The sequence below is a fragment of the Cryptomeria japonica genome, chromosome 6, assembly GCF_030272615.1.
Source record: "Cryptomeria japonica chromosome 6, Sugi_1.0, whole genome shotgun sequence".
In the NCBI taxonomy this organism is placed as follows: domain Eukaryota; kingdom Viridiplantae; phylum Streptophyta; class Pinopsida; order Cupressales; family Cupressaceae; genus Cryptomeria; species Cryptomeria japonica.
In genome coordinates, this window is record NC_081410.1 from 322,598,616 (window position 1) to 322,618,569 (window position 19,954).

The following is a 19,954-nucleotide window of genomic DNA, read 5'->3' on the forward strand; positions in this document are numbered from 1 at the left end:
TGAGTGTAATAACACACCTTTGAAAAGAAAATATATGGATACTTTATTGGAAGATGTGAGTGTTTCATCTTCAATATATGGACATGGCTTTTATGTACCTAAGGGTTCTTTTTTTTTGAAGAAAAGTTACCTATAGAGAAGACTATGTTATTGCACTAGAGATTTGGCCACATTGGAGAAAAGGGTCTAAGGACCTTGAAAAATAAAAACCTTGTTGAAGGTTTGAATGATTGTAATCTTAATTTTGGTTTTTTTGAGCATTACATTTATGGAAACAAAACATTTGCATTCAATTTTACTTGATATGTCATAAATCTTGTGTTTTGGATCTTTATTAATTTTAATGTGTTTGGTCTTGTGTCTGGTGAGGCAAGTCTATTATAATTTGTTGTTGATTTCTTAATAATATATTGGGTGGCTTTTTGGAGTGTGGGTTTTTCTCCTAAAAGGGTTTTCATCATGTAAATCACCGTGTTGTGATACACATACTATTTATATTTATTTCTCTTAAGTTTATATAACTCTTGTAAATATTTGTAAAATTTTTGCATTACCCTCCTCTCAAGATTAGTGTTGGAAGTTGTTATGCTACCTTAACTTCCTTACAAATATCAAATAGTCAAAGGACATAAAACCTCTAATTGTTTTAAATTGAAGAACCTTATACAAGACCTTATAGACCAAGGTGACATTGCAATCAATAATTTGATAGGAAATTCAAATATCGACCATGTAATATTCAAGGACCCCTTACATAATCATGGAAAGGAAACACCTCTAGTCATGAGAATAGCTCAAATAACAATACCAATTATACTAATGTAGCCTAAAAATATACATTTAAACAAATCCATCATATCAATAACCATGTGTCAACCTTTACTATTAATAACAAAAATCTTGAATGTGAAGTACCTACTCATAGATCAAAATTGAATCTTCAAGGGGCCACTTCAAAATCAAAAGCACCAAGTTAGTAGAATCTCCTAGAATATTTTGTAAAGACACCAACAAAAATATCCATCCTTTAGTTGCATATATTGTCTTACACAAAGTAATTAAGGTTTATTTGTACCTATCGACATATTTGCTGGTTAATTTCAGGCTATGGCATGACATCTTTCTTCCACCCATCATGTTACATTCACTTATAAAGATGACCTATCAAGTAAAACTATTTGTGACAACCCTCTCCACCTATAATTCTTTGTATGTACAAACATAAAAAATAGACGAGTCTTGATAGTTGGAGGAGTAGGCTTAAATATTTATACCTTAAGTTTAATTAAGATATTTGGATATTTTGAGGGTTATTGATTGTACAAAGAATGTTACTATAAAAGTACAGTGTCATAAATTGTAACCCCTTTCAATTTCACACTACTTTTTCTATCCTTACCTTAATGTGTCTCCTCCTACCTCTTTTCCAAGCTTATTTTTGTCTTTGCATTGAAAAACTCATGTCATATGATGATATAGTGATTTGGGTCTCTATTTTGAATCTCTATACACTGAGCCTACCTTTGTTTCACCCTTTTATGGGTGTACTAGGGAATTAGACACCATAGTCCCTACAGGTTCGGCCCATTTTTAAATATGTCGGTGTTGAAGACACCACGAGACTAAGAGGGGGGATGAACTAGTCTAGACCTTAAATTTTCTTAATTTTTGATCTTCAAACATTAAACCCTAGTCATATAATCACAACAATAATGATGCATGAAAGCATAAAGCACAACAAACACATGAACACCAAATCTACGTGGAAAACCCAAGCAAGCAAAAACCAATGTGAGAATTAGACTCATAATATGAATATAATTTATAACAATACTACCTCTAGAAATCATTGCTCCTAAGATGACTTGAAGAACTAAGGTGCACAACCTTAGGGGAAGATACAAATGACTTGTAGAGTTGCAATACACTGTCTCAGGGAAAGATACAAAAATTTGCCAAGAGACTCACTGTATTCCAACAAATAAAGGAATAGTTGAATTGAAAGAAACAAGATCTCTTGATCATGAAATTTTCCTTTCACCACTATGTCAAGGACCAAGATCTTGACTAACATATATGAATTCAAACTCTATATCAAAACTCTATCATATAGAAGATATTATCATCAATTCTCTTTACAACTGACCTTCACACAACCTCAATATCAAATCTACTTGTAAACCACCAATATTTTCTACTTTTGAATTCACACTCCTTCCATACCATCACTCATATATCTGCACTTCTTTATAGACAAGATTAATCATTAAAACCCTTAACTAGGTCAGCCATAGAGAGAATGGATAATATTACTTAAATTTGGCCACTTGAATAAATAACAACCATTGCAGTCCACTCCAGGAGATATAGAGGAGTGGAAAACATCATAACACATCCCTTTCAAACTATTCCAGTGAATCACACATTCTAATACATCTTCCAAAGTTGACATCAGATGAAACGTGTAGATAAACATTAAAGCATGTTAACTTAGTCAGCCCAAAAACAAATATCTAATGCAAATTGCACAATTCAAATCTACACACACCATGGGGAGACCCAAAACACTGACCAAACTCATCCTCTAAAGAAAAACTAGACCAAAATAATATGATCCAAGTAGGATACAATATCATAGCCAACCAATAACCAAATCAATTGATAAAATAGAACTCATAACATCATTACTCCACTTTACAATTAATTAATTACCTAAAAACTAAACTATAACACTAAACAAACCACATGAAGATGTCCACCAAACCGCAACACTTGTATCCACATATCCAGAAGCCACCAGGCATTCTCCGAAATTGTTTTTATAAACAGCCGACTCTACCATCTAAGCAACATGGGACATACAAATTAGATAGTGCAATATACATAGAATATAGATATTATATTCAGAACCATAGGACATAATTCACATACTAGAGAAATGAAAGGAATTTTCCCATTGGTACATTAAAAATTCTTTCTTGCATAAATAGTGTTTTCTACATATTGAAACTTCTTCTATACCATCCTTCAAGAAATACTTCAAAATTTCCATAAGATAATTCAACAATATTAGAACAAATAAATAGTCATTATTGCATATTGAAACTTCCACTACACCATCCTTACTTCAACATTAATGACAACACAAGTAACAATACCAAAACACATAAATACTCCTTACTGCATATTGAAAGTTTCACTATGTCATGCTTACTTCAACATTAATGAAAAGTCAAGACAAGTTGACATCAATGACAATGCAAGACAACATCTCAAGTTTCTAACAATCGGTTCTTGTCATTTCATTCCAATCCTAACAGTTTAATATGACCACTGGAGGTCAGCCTAATTTATGAATTATCTTGGGAAACTTATATAGGAGCATCATTCCTAATTCATTCTCATCCTACATTATCACTCAAGCATTCATACACATCCTACAACAAGTATCATGAGAAAAAATTCTTTAGATCTTGTTGGTTCCCTAGAATGCACATGGTGGGGTTTTACACTATGACTAAAGGCAGAAACCAAGTTGATCCCTCGAATTTATGCATGGAGAAGCCAACTCCAGACTATTTAAAATACTTGGGGACTTCGACCAACATATAACAAGGATTCTGATAATCCTTCTACACTTCGGGCTCTACAAAACTCGGGAGGGTGATCCCTTAATGCACTTGCAATCTTCGCACCACACTTGTAGATGACATTAAAATAAAGAAGAAGTTCTCATTCTTAAGATGGGCTCAATAAAGAGGGAGAATTCTACATAGTGGCTAGCTCTCAGTGATCCTTGACCTGCTTTGGAGCATGAGACATTTTTTGACAAGCAATAACATATACAAGAATGAAAAGATATTCTGATATTAGTAGTTCATATCAAGTTGTCGATGAGTTATGAGTAAAGAACTATTACTAGACACAACTACAAGCCATGGTGATGCAGGAGCATCCCCGGTTCATAGAAATCTTGCATCAACCAAAAATATTTTCCTTTATGTTTTGCATTTCGTTCGCAGTTTCAACATTTCTTTCTGTGTGTCTCAGATTTGGCTCACCGGATCCTATGGAGTTGGATTTTACTTGAAGACTTGATCATCTTCCTTATTCCCAAACTGCAGAGTTATCACTATCGGTTTCCATGACAGTTTCATGTTACTCGTTGACAATTTCCTGTTATCGGTTGGACCCTTTTTGCATTTGTGATCTACCGGATCCTTCTGTATCTTGTGAAGCCCTGAACATTGATTTTGATGTTCCTTGGTGTGTGGATGACCTTTTCCCATGAACTACACTTCATCTTTTGGATTTTCCAGAGGAATCTCTTAGCGGAGGTCGACCTTGGTGGTTTTACATGCTAGGTCTTATTCTTCAGGTTTTGATCCCTTTTTGGGCTGATTGGATCCCCTTGGATCATATAAATCATTGTAATTGAGCATTAGAATGAAATCAAGTAGTTAGACTAGGTGTAGAAGATAGATCTTAAGATTGAAGGTACCGATTGTGACCTAGTCTGTATTTTGAGTATGTTTTAGTAGGCTTGTGAGTTAGTTTCTTGAACTCGATTGTTATCGGTTGGTTGTAATCAGTTTCATGAAATAAAACAATTTGTTTTGCAATTCCAACATCATATCTTTGTGTTTCCATTATGTTTACTTTGCTAACCAGTCCAAATTGATCTCTTTGAGGTCCCTTCTAACTGGTGACTGCTTCAATTGGTATCAAAGCTAGTTTGTGAACCTGTTGTTAGAGAGAGTGTTGATTGTGTACCAATTAGTTGGAAAGGAAGTTGAGGCAGCTTGTGGACTTGTTAAAAAATCATCGAATCCCTGAGGTAGTTGCAAGTACCTACTGACCAATCACCAAACTAGATCAAGTAAACTTGAGAGTCTAATGCAGGAGCACTAAAGTAGTTAAAATTGGTTGGAACAATTAGTTGTGGGCTTTCCTGGAGATCATGGTATTTCTTCATGTTTGATAATTTAGCGCTGTGGATTTGGATTTATCACCTTGAGTTGATTGTCTATATCATATTCTAGATTCATGGCATTTGGATTTGATTCTGGTGAGATATCAACTACGGTATTGGCCTGGTGTTGATGTGTTCTTACTGGTTAGCCTTACAGTGTGTGGAGCGAAGTGAAATTAGGTTATGGTTGATTATGTGACTTGTGGATCATTGATAGATGTTGCTTGAGCCTTGTCTGATGTTCCCGGAGGACCGCATGAAGTTGTAAGCATTTTGGTGATGTTCTTGGTGATTTGATCGACGTGTTATTGTTTACATGTTTCATCATGAACCGATTGGTCTTTGGTCGAATTTATTGAGTTGTTAATGCTTGTGGATGGTATAAAGGGAAATTTTAGAGATTCATTTTAGAACATAAGACAAAGGATGAAGGACTAAGATCAGAGAAAATAGAGATCAAGTAAGATGTAGTTTTCAAAGAGATTCTAGTCTGGGGAGACTAAAGCCAAGATGGCTGAAGTTCAGATTAGTGCAGACTGTTACCAGAGACCTATTCGTTGAGCAAAAGATCTACAGATCTTAGATCTATATTCTAATGAGATTTTGATGATATTGTGGTCTAGTAGGACAAAAGATGGGATGGCTAAGGTCCAGATCAACGCAGAACAATGGAAGATATTACCAAAGGATGATTTGTTGAGAGGATAGTATGCAGATCATAGATCTAAGTTGTAAGAGATGTTTTGTAATCCTGGGCTACGCTCCAACATGTGGCATATGTAATTCACTAAACTATTATAAGAATTATTCATATTGTTTACCGGTTATGTATTTTGTGGTGTTACTGGTTTCTCTTTCTGCTTTATCTGTTGTTGTGTTATCGATTACCAGTATATCTTGCATGGTGTTTGTGTTTATGGGGCAAGGTGGGGATGTCCTTCATTGGATCTCCCTAGTGTCCCAAAAGAAATGTTGAAACTGCAAACATAAAGCAAATCGGAAAGGAAAATATTTTTGGTTGATGCAAGATTGCTATGAATCAGGGATGCTCCTGCATCAGATATCTAGGGTTATTGAAAAAGTGAGTCTCTCACTTTGCTGGGGTAAGAGGAAAACCAAGGTGGTCTACCTCTGCCTGAAAAAATCCAAGATGAATCTTCAACTAGTTTGTCCTTCCACTTCACAAGATACTCCTTATACCGATTGCTCTGGGTACTATGCCCAATCCCACTGTCCAAAATTTCTTCAATCTAATCTGGTTCCTTCTGGAGCAACTATTTCTCCAAGTCTACAATACTGTCCTCGTTGAATTATAGTTCATGATACTCATGAAGATCTATAATGTTAAACATAAAGATATGATGGAGACAATGCAGAGAAAATTGTTTTATTTCATGAAAACTGGTTACAACCAACCGGTAACAACCGGGTTACAGAAACTGGCTCACGAGCCTACTAAAACATACTCAAAATACAAAATAGGTCACAACCAAGACCTTCAATCTTAAGATCTATCTTCTATGCTCAGTGTAACTACTTTCTTACATTCTAATGCTCAATTACAATGATTTATATGATCAAAACTTGAAGAACAAGACCTAATGTGCAAAACCAACAAGGTCGGCCTTTGCCAAGAGATTCCTTTGTAAAATCCAAAGGATGAAGTGTAGATACTGGGAAAAGGTCAACCAAACACCAAGAAACATCAGAATAAATGCTCAGGGCTCCACAAGCTATAAAAGGGCTTTGGTAGATCACAAATGCAAATAGGTCCAAGGAACCGGTAACAGGAAATTGTCAACTGGTAATAGGAAATTGTAATGGAAACCGACAGCGATAACTTGCCGATAAATGATCCAAATTATTTGTGGTTTGGGAATAAGGAAGATGATCAATTCTTTAAGAAGAATCCAATTCCATAGGATTCGGTGAGCCAAATCTGGGACACAAAGAAAGAAATGTTGAAACTACAAACAAAAAGAAAAAATAGAAAGGAAAATATATTTGGTTGATGCATGATTTCTATGAACTGGGGATGCTCCTGCATCAGACATCCAGGGTTTTTGAAAAAGTGAGTCTCTCACTTTGCTAGGATCAGAGGAAAACTAAGGCGATCTACCTCTTCTTGAGAAATCCAAGATGAATCTTCAACTGGTTTGTCCTTCCACTTCACAAGATACTCCTTATACTGACTGCTTTGGGTACTTCGCCCAATCCTACTATCCAAAATTTCTTCAATCTGATTAGGCTCCTTCTGAGGCAACTATTTCTCCTAGTCTGCAATATTGTCCTCACTGAATTCTCATTCATGACACTCATGAAGATTTGCAATGTTAAACATAGGTGAGATACTTAGACTATCTGGTAACTCCATTTCATATGCATTCCCAGAAGTGAACTTCCTCAAAATCCTACAAGGTCCAAACTTTTTCATCTACAATTTATTATAAGTTCCAACTGGGAATCTTTCTTTTCTCAGATTACCATCACTTCATCACCAACTTCAAATTCCTTATGTCTCCTCTTCTCATATGCCTTCTCTTTATACTTGTTGTTCATGTCCTCCAAATGCTTCTTAACCTGAATATGCAAGGCTGCCATGTGATCTACAAACTCTTTTGCTTCTAAACTTCTCTGATCTTCACTACTAATATCTCTTAATTCTGATATACCTCTAGGATGCACTCCGGTAACAATTTCAAAGGGCATTCTTTCAGTACTCTATTTATTGAATTGTTGTAGGCAAACTCTGCTTGTGCAAGGATCAAATCCCAACTTCCAGTTTTATCTCCAACTAAACATCTCAACAAATTTCCCAAGCTCTGGTTAACTACTTCTTTTTGTCCACCAGTCTGTGGATGAAAAGCAGAAATAAAATTCAAATTTATTTTCATCTTCTTCCAAAGTGTTCTCCAAAAATAGACAACAAACTTAGTGTCTCTATCTGAAAATATGCTCTTAGGTAATCCATGCAATCTCACTACTTCCTTGAAAAATAGGTCTGCTACATGTAATTCATCAGATTGGGATCAGAGAAGGACATGAGTGGAAGACAATATTCAAGACAAAAGAAGGACTATATGAATGGTTGGTGAGTCCTTTTGGGTTAACTAATGCACCGAGTGCTTTCATGAGGCTGATGAATGACGTATTGAAGAAATTATTGGGTAAGTTTGTTATTGTATATTTTGATGACATTCTAATTTTTAGTAAGACAAAAGAAGATCATTTATTGCATTTGAGACAAGTTTTTTAGAGGTTGAGAGAAGAAAAGTTGCTGATAAATATTAAGAAGTGTACTTTCATGAAGGATGAGTTAGTCTGTTTGGGATTTGTGATATCTGAGGATGGTTTGAAGATCAACCCTGAGAAAGTAAAATCAACTATTGAGTGGCCTACACCAGAAAGCATTGGAGAGGTAATATCATTTCATGAATTGGCTAGTTTCTACCCAAAGTTCATTAGAAATTTTATTTTAGTTTGTAACCCTATGACTGAGACCATGAGGGGAGATCAGAAGGAATTCAAGTGGACCACTAGAGCAAACAAAAGTTTTGAACTGTTGAAGCAGAAAGTGACTGAGAAGCCTGTGTTGGCTTTATCAGATTTCAATAAAGTATTTCAAGTGGATTGTGATGTAAGTGAAATAGAAATAGGAGCAGTCTTGAGTCAGGAAGGGAGACCAGTAGCTTATTTCAGTGAGAAATTGAATGATGCCCAAAGGCGATATTCAATGTATGATCAGGAGTTTTATGCCATAGTTAAAGCCTTGAAGAAGAGGAGACATAAGGAATTTGAAGTTGGTGATAAAGTGATGGTATATCTAAGAAAAGAAAGATTCCCAGTTGGAGCTTATAAAAAATTGCAGATGAAAAAGTTTGGACCTTGCAAGATTTTGAGAAAGTTTAGTTCTAGGAATGCATATGAAGTGGAGTTAGCGGATAGTTTGTGTTTCACATGTGTTTAACATTGTAGATCTTCATGAGTATCATGAACTAGAATTTAGTGAGGACAGTATTGTAGACTTGGAGAAACAGTTGCCTCAGAAGGAGCCAGATCAGATTGAAAAAAATTTGGATAGTAGAATTGGGCGAAGTACCCAGAGCAGTCAGTATAAGGAGTATCTTGTGAAGTGGAAGGACAAACCAGTTGAAGATTCATCTAGGATTTCTCAGGCAAAGGTAGACCACCTAGGTTTTTCTCTGACCCCAGCAAAGTGAGAGACTCACTTTTTCAATAACCTCATATGTTTGATGCAGGAGAATCCCCGGTTCATAGCAATCTTGCATCAACCAAAAATATTTTCCTTTCTATTTTTCTTTCTATTTGTTGTTTCAGCATTTCTTTCTGTGTGTCCTCGATTTGGCTCACTGGATCCTACGGAGTTGGAATTTATTTGAAGACTTGATCATCTTCCTTATTCCCACACCGTAGAGCATTTGGATCTTTTTCTGGCAAGTTATCACTAGTGGTTTCCATGACAGTTTTCTGTTATCGACTGACAATTTCTTGTTACTGGTTTCTTGGACCTCTTTGCATTTGTGATCTACTAGATCTCTTCCGTATCTTGCAAAGCCTTGAGTGTTGATTCCAATGTTCCTTGGTGTGTGGCAGACCTTTTCCCATGATCTACACTTCATCCTTTGGATTTTTTGGAGGAATCTCCTGGCGGAAGTTGACCATGTTGGTTTTACTTATTAGGTCTTGTTCTTCGGGTTTTGATCCCTTTTTGGGCTGACCGAATCCCATTGGATCATATAAATCATTGTAATTGAGAATTATAATGTAATAAAATAGTTAGACTAAGCATAAAAGATAGATCTTAAGATTGAAGGTCTTGATTGTGACCTATTCTATATTTTGAGTCTGTTTTAGCAGGCTTGTGAGCTAGTTTATGTAATCCAATTGTTTCAGATTGGTTGTAATAAGTTTTCATGATATAAAATAATTTGTTCTGCATTACCTCCATCATATCTTTGTGTTTTCATTATGTTTACTCTTGTTGACCGGTCCAAATTGATCTCTTTGAGGTCCCTCCTAACCGGTGACTGCTTCACATGGCCAGTGTCTTGTTGTTTGGGTAACTAAAATTGCAAAATGTAAGATGAAAATATAACAGAACCCTTTATCTAATAGCTGAGGATCTAAACATAACACTACCTTGCAATGCATCTCGTCTACTTGTGCTAACCCAAAATACTTATCACAATCCATGTATAAGCCCCATCAGTCTACAAATTCTATCAAAGCAATTTAACCAACCCCTTAGGTTAGAGCATAAGACAGAAAATACATACATCGTAACAATGCAACGAATGAGAAAAACCCTTGATCTTACTCATTCAAAACATAACAGAGTCACACACAGGAGAAAATGAATTTGAACTATGCTTTCATTCATTTAATAAGCTATTTTCTATTACAAATCACCTTACATATTTTTGATTAAGGAAAATTAGGTTTTAACGGACCCTAAACCCACTTACAAAATGAGAAGCTAAGCATAAAAGAAACTAGAGAGAACATGACATAGAAAGAAAAGCTGCAAAAGACCGGCAGAGAAAACAACAACTAAGGAAAAGTAAAGCAAAAAGCCAGCGAGAGACTGGCAACCAAAGACTAGATTACATGTTAGATAAAAACTCTATAGGCTCTTCCATGTCCTTAACCAACATCATCATAGTATTAGCTATTTCTTTCAAGTCTTCATTTTCCTGCATCTGATGGGTGTCTTTAGTCTTCATCTCTGGATCACTGGTAGTTTTCCTTGTTCTTCGTCTGGAGGAATGAGGAGCAAAACTGGTGGCCGACACATCATCAATGATCACCATCTCTTTTTTCTTCTTGTTCTTCTCCAGACAAGCAACCAGAGCATTCATGTTTTGAGACAACACCTTCAAAAGCTCAAGGCTATGCTCCATAAATTTCTTCAAGGCCTTCTCGGTTTTAGTAATCCAGTTGATAATAATTTCATTATTAACCTCTCCCTTTTCTTTGATGATTTTGATCACATCTTCAAGATGCTTCAAATATCCCTTAATCATATCCTTTTCTAGCCAATCCTACATTTCTTCTTCATCCTCTACCTCATTGGTATCCACTGCCACATCCTCTTTACCTTTAGTATTGGTTTCCTTAATCAAATTCTAAATTTTATAATCCAAATCTCTCTGTTTATTCTAAATACTGGAGATATGTTCAATCACCCATTTCTAGAAGTTGAAAATTTCTAGAGTACTATTTCTGGTAGTGCTCAAAATGGCATCCACGATCTCCATAACCGAAGCAGAGCTCATAGGCCTAGGGTTTTCCTCCTCCATAGTGTGTTGAGCTTCATTCCTGCTATTTGAGACATAAGGGTAATTCTTTGCTTCTAGCTCTTCAACATACTCTTTTCTCTACACCTTCTCTTCCTTGCCCTCAACCTCTTTCTTCTCTCTCCACCTCATCATCAACTGACTTCTCCTATTCCTCCTCTGAACCAGCCATGTCTGTGTCATTTTTAGCTTAATCACCAACCCTCACTTTCTTATGCAGAGGAATATTAGTCAAATTTTCATTAGACTTAGAGCCATCATGATCCTGAGAAATGTGGGCATTTTCCACCAAAGGATCTTCCCTATTAGCCCTAGCTTTACCCTTGAAATGCTTATAAATTAACAATATAAGGCCTTGGTGAAAAATGGGATAGGATTTAGGTTTTTTGGCATGGTCGATCAGGCTATCATTAAGGGAAGAAGATAAATAGAAATGCAAAGAGATCTTTGAGACATGGAGAAAATGGTTTAGGATGACAAAATGGTAATTGTAAACCTTCGAAAACATACCATCAACCATTAGGTACTCCATTAAAAATCTTAACATCTTCTGCCAGAAAGATTTTACCTAATGAGGGACGTAGTAGGACACATTGTCCTTCTTAGCGAGCCAAACCCTCTCTTCATCACTTTTAGGGAAGTTCTTGGTAGCTTCCACCAAGAACTTGCGGTCTCTGTAAAATTTAGTACCATCCTTCTGTAAACATGTAACCTCCACCACCAAATCTTCATCTAGCTTCCAAGTCTGTCTGAACATAGTGACTTTATTATTTCTCCATCCCTTGGCGAAACCATGAGACATCGACATTTTACTCCCATGTAGTTTTTCCATGTAATCAGTGAAACCATATCTGTGCAACCTTCGCCATATTTTTCATTCATTTTTCTAGTTATCACAGCTGGAAGGCTCATTTCGATTAATATTACCCCCCATAATGTGATTTAGGTTGAAACCCTCAATAGAGCACATGATACTCAAATGCCGAAGAAAAACTGGATTTAAGCTCAGACTCTGTAGCAAGACGTTGGAATAGAAAAATAGGGTAATTTCCTTGTTATTCAAATAGTCTTGTAAAACATTCAAAATGAACCAGCACTTAATATGATTAGCCTCATCACACCGGTTACCATAATCATGATGCCTTAAATAGGTCATCAACTGACACTTCACATAACTCCAATATCTATCTTTGATATCCAAACCCAAAAAAGTAATAATGAACTTAACTTGTACCATGGACTCTATCAAATAATAATTTCTCATAGACTCCCTTCTTATAGGAGACTTCTCTGATATAATTAGTATCCTCTAAATAAACCCCCTCATTAGCTAATAAGTCAACTACCTTGTTACCTTCCCTTAGAGTATGGGAAATGAACACACTATCATAGGTATCTAATAAATTTTTAGCACTCTCAATGATATTATAAATGTTCCAAGAGGGTGAACTAGTCCCTTTGATAGCCTGAATAATATTGAGAGAGTCCCCTTCCAACCATATTTTTTAAAGTTAAAACTCTGAGAAAGCTAGAGGCATTTTAACATTGCCTGAGCTTCTACCACAAGATTGTTTTGAGCTCCAAAGGGAGAGGCAATTGCATCAACACAAAAACCATAATAATTTCTGATGACTCCTCCCCCTCTAGCCTTCCCAGGATTGCCTTTAGCTACACCATCAAAATTCACCTTAACCCAATCATGAAAAGGAAATCTCCAAACAACATTTTCTCTCCTACTCTTTATATCATATTTGCAAACCTTGTGAATCAAATTCCATTCAGTGAGGATGCTTTTCTCATTATCAGTCATATTAAGATAGCTCCATTGCTTGTTGTTTTTGTGAAGAGTATTTATATTTTCTTTAATTGTCCTGCAAATCTTTTCAAAACCCACCTGAGATGAACACTTAGCCTCCCTGAAAATTCTATTGTTACTCTCCTTCGAGATGTACCAACAGTTCATAGGAAGGAAAAAGGACCAGAGGGTCTTAATGAGAGGAAATTTGGTAGGGAAGATCCATTGCAAGACGACTTCCTTAAGACTATTGTGCATAACCCAATCAACTTTCCATTGCATCCAGACTTTACTCCAGATTTCCTAGGTAAAAGAACAGTGGATAAACAAATAATCCATAGATTCTACCTCTTTCTGACATAACTCACACCTATTAGGAAACATGAATCCTCTATGAGCCAAGTTATCAATGGTAAGAATCTTGTTGTGACCTACAAGCCAAAAAAACATGTTAACTTAGGAATGAGGAATCTATTCCAGATTTTAGTCCATATTGGGTTGCAGACCCGAGTAACAATTTTTTTATAAGAAGAGGCAACACTGAAGTTACGCCTAGGATTTCTCTTCCAAAGAAACACATTATCAGAATCTTTACTAACAGAAAAGGACAGCAGATCCTGCCGGAGCAGCAAAAAACTAGCATATATAACATCAAGTCTAACCCATTTATTCTAATTCCAATAATTAAAAACCATAGAACCATACCTCCTTTGGCATTCATTAATGAATTGGCTACAATCTTGATTAAAGAGAGGTTCATCTTTAATCCAAACATCCTCCCAGAACTCGATTTTATCACCTTTTCCAAGGACCCATCCAGCTCTAGCTTTAGCAACTTTTATAGATTTGATGATACTATTCCATATGAAAGAACCAATAGGGATATCTTCAGAGTAGAGAAGAGAATGAATTGGCTGGTTATGAATATATTTATCAAACCACACCCTACTCTAATCTTTCTTAATACCAAAATCCCTCCAAATCTGTTTAGCAAGCAAGGCTTTGTTAAAAGTTTTAATAACTTTAATACGTAATCCTCCCTTGCACTTAGGATTACAAAATTTGTCCTAGGAAACCAAAGCTATCATTTTCTTGTCTTCTACCCCTGACCAAAGAAATATTTTCTGAATCCTTTCTAAAGCTTCAATAAATTTAACCAGTATACTAAACAAGCTAAGAGCATAAACAGGAAGATTTTGAAGAGTATCTTGAAGAAGCTGAAGCTTACCAGCCTGAGATAGCATAGATCCTTTCCAACCTGTCAATTTCTTATTGAGTTTGTCAATTAACAAGTTCCAGAAAGAGTTTGGAGGAACCAAACCAAGAGGGAGGCCCAAATAAGTAGAGGGGAGCAACTCCACCTTACAACCAATAATGTTAGCAATTCTCTGCTGCCTCAATATTGGGGTATTTATGAAATAAATAGCAAATTTCTTCCAATTAACTTGTTGTCTAGTAGCCAAGGAATAAGAGCTGAGAGCACCTTTGAAAGCAACAACCTCACCAACAGAAGAATATCCCATCAAAATTGTATCATCAACAAACTATTGGTGAGTACAGGAAACATTAGCAGAAGAGGGTTGCAACCCTTTGATGGTTTTATTCACTTTCAAATTTTGAATCAATCTGCTCATACTTTCCACCAAGATTGTGAAAAGAATAGGAGAAATAGGGTCTCCTTTCCTGAGTCCCTTGGAAGATTTGAAAATCTAGACGAAGATCCATTAATAAGAATAGAAAAATTTGGAGTAGATATCAATTCTCTTGTAACTTTAATTACCTTCTTATCAAATCCAAAGGCCTCCATAACCCTGAAAAGAACCTGCCATTCCACTCTATCATAGGCTTTTTCCAGATCCAATTTTATCAAGAAACCCTCTTTGTTTGCAACATTAAGAGTGGATATTCTCATGCACAAGAATAATAGAATCCAAAATCTACCTACCTGGGACAAATCCTTTTTGCTCCTCAGAGATAACAAAGGGGAGAACAACCAATAGTCTGGAAGTGATGACTTTTGAAATGATCTTGTAAAAGGAATTACAAAGACTAATTGGCCTAAACTTTCCCATAGAATCAACCCCAACCACCTTAGGAATTAGAGCAATAAAAGTGGAATTGATTTCCTTAAGGATTCTTTTGCAACAAAAGAATTCTTTGACAACATTGACCGTGTCTTTCCCAACAATATGCCAATATCCCTGAAAGAAAAACATGGGAAAGCCATCCGGGCCCAAAGCCTTATCCCCTTGAAAAGAAAAACAACTTTTTTAATTTCATCAGCTATAGGGATAGCAGATAAAGTCTTATTCTGGTGAGGTTCAATAATCTTAGGAATATTATCAACTAGGTCTTGTTGCTTAACAATGTCAATACCCTTACTACCAGTAATGGGGTTAGAGAAGAACCTAATAGTTTCATCCCCAATGTCATCATCTTTGAGAAGGATTTTGTCATCAACAATTAATCTAGAGATTCTGCTGGTAGCTTTATGCTTCATAGATGTCATGTGAAAGAATTTAGTATCTCTATCCTCGACTTCTAGCCAAATAGCCCTAGATCTCTGCCTCCAGTAGATTTCTTCCCTAGATATAGTGTTGTGAAGTTTAGCTAGAATCTCATCTTCCTTAGCCTTGGGAAACATATTATAACCATCTTTCTGAATAGAGTTTTGAATCTGTTCTAATTCCTCCTTCAGCTTCCTTTTGGATTCAAAAATATCTCCAAAAACCTTCTTATTCCATATCTTAATGTTATCTTTGGTATTTCTTAAATTTTTAGCAACTTTGAACATGGCATAACCATCCACATTAATATTCCACCATTTGGCAATGGAATTTTCCAAGGAAGGGTGCAAAATCCATATTTTTTCAAATCGGAAAGGAAAACATTGATTGCTCTTAACAGACTCTACAACAGAAGAAATGGGATAATGATTTCAACCTATTATGTTAATAATAGACAAAGAACATCTATACTTAAGGACCCAATAAGGAGTGATAAGGGATCTATCAATCCTTACTTGAATAAGGTCTCCTCCATCCCTTCAATTAGAACAATTATAAGAAGCTCTAGTAAGATGAACGTCAATCGGGGCATTGGCATTGATAAAGTCCATAAGGTCAATCCTGCTATCCAGTTGAGCTTGAGCTCCTCCATATTTGTCATTTTCTTGCAACGGGGTGTTGAGATCCCCCATCAATAGCCACCTGTCCTGAGAAAAAACCCCTTTTCTGCTGAATTTTGTCCCAAAATTTACTCCTAGTAGCTTTAGAGCTTGGGGCATAAATGTTGGTAACCACCCAATCCTATCCTTCAGCAATACATTTAACTCTCATAGAAATAATATTACCATCTTCATCAATTAGATCTCCATCAATAGTTTTCTTATTCCAGAATATGGCCACCCCACCTGATGCCCCATTCAAACTACTACCACAAACACCTCCCTGTTTGAAGAATTTTAATTTTTCAACTTTTTTCTTACTCATTTTAGTTTCCTAATCCAGGATGATGTCTGACTTATGATCTCTGATAAAATTCCTTAATACATCATGTTTGTGGAGACCATTTAGGCCTTGAATGTTCTAGGAAATTACCTTCATTTGGAAACTTGAGAGTAGGATTCCTGGATAGTTTGCTACCTTCCATCAGCTATGTTCTATTTACTCTCCTAGTCCCTATGCCACTTCATGGTTTTACGTCCCTGTGGGGATTTGGAAAGACCAATATCTGCCTTAGATTTGGTTCTAGTTTTAACCCCATTAGAACAGCCTGACTTTTTATTTTTCTTTTTCCCCACTCCTATTATCTCTTCATATTTTTCATCTTTATATGCAGGTTACTTATTATTCCATGGTTCTCCTATTATCTGAGAAGAGGTAGGCAATTCAGTACCAACATTCTAAAATGGAGAATTTAGGTAAGCCTAAGGCGGGCCAAACTTGATCTTTTTTTCAACAATAACTTCTTGACCTTTAAAGACCTCAGGAAAACCTTTATTATTTTTCATATCTGTTTCTTGTAGAGCCTCATGTTGTGATTCATTTGTGTCACCAATCTCACCCTCTTCAAGAGGTTCTTCTATGCTTACATTCTCAATGTCCTGAATCTTTAATACTTCAAATCCATTGACTATTTTGATCTCAAATCCTTTATGTTTATTCTATCTATCTTCCTTCTGACTATAATCCTTGGAAGGACTAGCTCTCCTATCATCTTTTATTATCTATTTTGGTTTACTAGGAAGTCCACTTCCTCCTTCCTCTTTACCCTCCTCATTTTTGTTACTCTTCTATTTCTAGATTTGTTTAACATGATTGTTATGCTTCTGAACATTCTTGGGGTTACTTGGGAAAGCCTTTGCCCAATGTCTAGCTTTCTTATAAGAGAAACACACAAAGGGGAGGCACTCAAACTCTATGGCTTGTTCTCACTTCCCTAGTTTGGAATTTATTTCAATAGAGGTAGGTAGGTCCTTATTCTGTGAAATATTGACACATATCCTCGCATACACTAGCCTCTTTCATGCTACTATCATAGAATCTATAGCCACAAGCTCCTTGAAGGAGTTAGCAATACCTAATAAAACATTCTCCAACTAGAATTCAAGTGGCAAACTAGGCAACTGCACCCATACCAGGGTAGATTCAAAAAATGAGTCATTGAGCTCCATATTTGGAGACCATTTCCTTAAGGATAATGAGGATTTCCCAAACATCCATCGTCCTCCACTCAGGGCTATTTCCAAATCTTCCCCACAAGAGAAATAAAAGATAAAGAAACCCCTTGACAGGGCTGAAACATCAACCTGTCCTTTCAGCCTCCATTTTCTCTTAATAAAAGACCTAACGACCTCAATATTAGGTCTGGGTCCAACAAATTTTCCCACTAGAGAAAAAGCTATCAGGGAGATACTATGGTCTATTACCACATCTGGAACTACAATAGCGAGTCTACTCTTTTCACCTAGACTTACTGTTCATGACCAAGGATTTGGACCCAAGACTTGTGGACCAAATTTCTCAACCTCTCTCTCATGGCCCTGAATTCCCTTTTATAGAAACAAGGGAGCAAACAAGCTTCTAGATAGAGGAGACACCTATCCCAAGCTTACAAGACTACTTGTGATTCTTTACAATCCCCCAAGAATTTTCCATACCAAAACTTCATGATAAGGTAGAGCCAAAATTCCTAACTACATTTTGGTAGAAACAAAACCTTTTGAGTCGAGCCACTATCACCCTCGATTCTCCTAGATGGACCATGAGATGCACCTTGATGCTCTATAGAGTATTTCCCTCCTATAAGAGGGTTTAGATCCTAACAAGAAGTAAAGTTTCCCCTAAACTAGAGGAGAAGCTCCAAGCTTCATGCCCAGGATCAGAGAAAGTGGGAAAAGGGACTCCCAAAGGAACATAAAGTGAAGGGAAGGCGTTGCAACTTCCATGTCATCTCAAAGATGACTAGTTGTTGCCTCCTCCCCAACCCTATTTAGCTTGACATAGGATGAGTCATGCATGGCTTGTTCTGGTGAAAAATGGATTTCAAGCCTCCACTAACTATCCTCCCATCTTTCAAGGCTCCACTGAATATAAGCATACTCACTCACAAAAAGGAATTTCATCTGGTATCACAGAGCTTAGTGTAACTCCTAGCATGATACTGCTCACAAATTATTTTCATCATTTCAAAACCTTCTGAGAAGATAATGAATTTTTTGTTCTTCCTACCAACTAAAGACACTACCTAGCTCTATTTATAATGAAAATACATTTCTTGGTGGTTCTCATACATGGGAAAAATCATTATTTCAATTCTTTTCTACTCATCATGCCAACAAATGGATTCAAGAAATAATATGCATCAAATCAAAAACACCGTCAGATTAAAACTGCCAATTCATTGCCCTCTAACCAAGTTCACCTTAGGTGAATGATTTTGTTCCTAATTACTTAATTTCTTGATTGCAAACTTTCTGTTTCAAAATCCTTTTTTTGGATATTGAGTCCTTATCTTTTAAAAGTTTCTCAGCAACACTTTCTTGATTTTCTACCTTACTTTGAGAATCCTTGATAGTACACATCCTATAATATTGTTGACAGGTCCTTGATCACTTCATTTCCAGCTTATAAATCATCCTTATCCTCTCATCCCTCTACAAATATGAACTTCTCATCATGGTGACAATGAAAACCTACTGAGATTATCACCTCAAAACTGCCAGCTTTATCCATTAGTCATGACTCGACCCAACAAACAACCCTTAGACAAGGCTTCTTGAAAATTAGTCAATGTCCATGTATCTAAACTTATCTAGGTTTATTCCATATTGACAGGCTTATTCCCTTCTGTCTTTATTTCCTGTGTAAATGACAACAAAACAGTCCAAATCACCCCCTTAAACACATTGTTTCCACTGTAGATCTATCCAACATGACACATCACATGATCATCATCAGTCAATATGATATTGATCTTCCCCTATGAAAAAATGGGTCCACAAAAGTCTAATCGTGCATTGTACAGTCATCTTCAAGCTCAATTCTATTTTCAGCCATACCTTCTCACCTTCCTAGTCTTCCTGGGACATGCAACATCATCTTGCAATGCCACGGTCCTTAACTTCCCTGCATCTTCCTTTGCGGGACTGTGAGGGTTGTCTGATCTACTTGTTCATTACACACAGGTTATAATGCATGCTCAATACTTGCCATTATCCTTCGATAATCTTCTCGCTTGAGTTAAAACATCACCGCCCATTTGCATGTGCAAAATCATGGAACCTTTTTTTTCTTGATAGTTAATCATGGAGATATAAGATGAAACATTAAGGATAGACTCAGGGAAAATAAATATCCACTACAATAT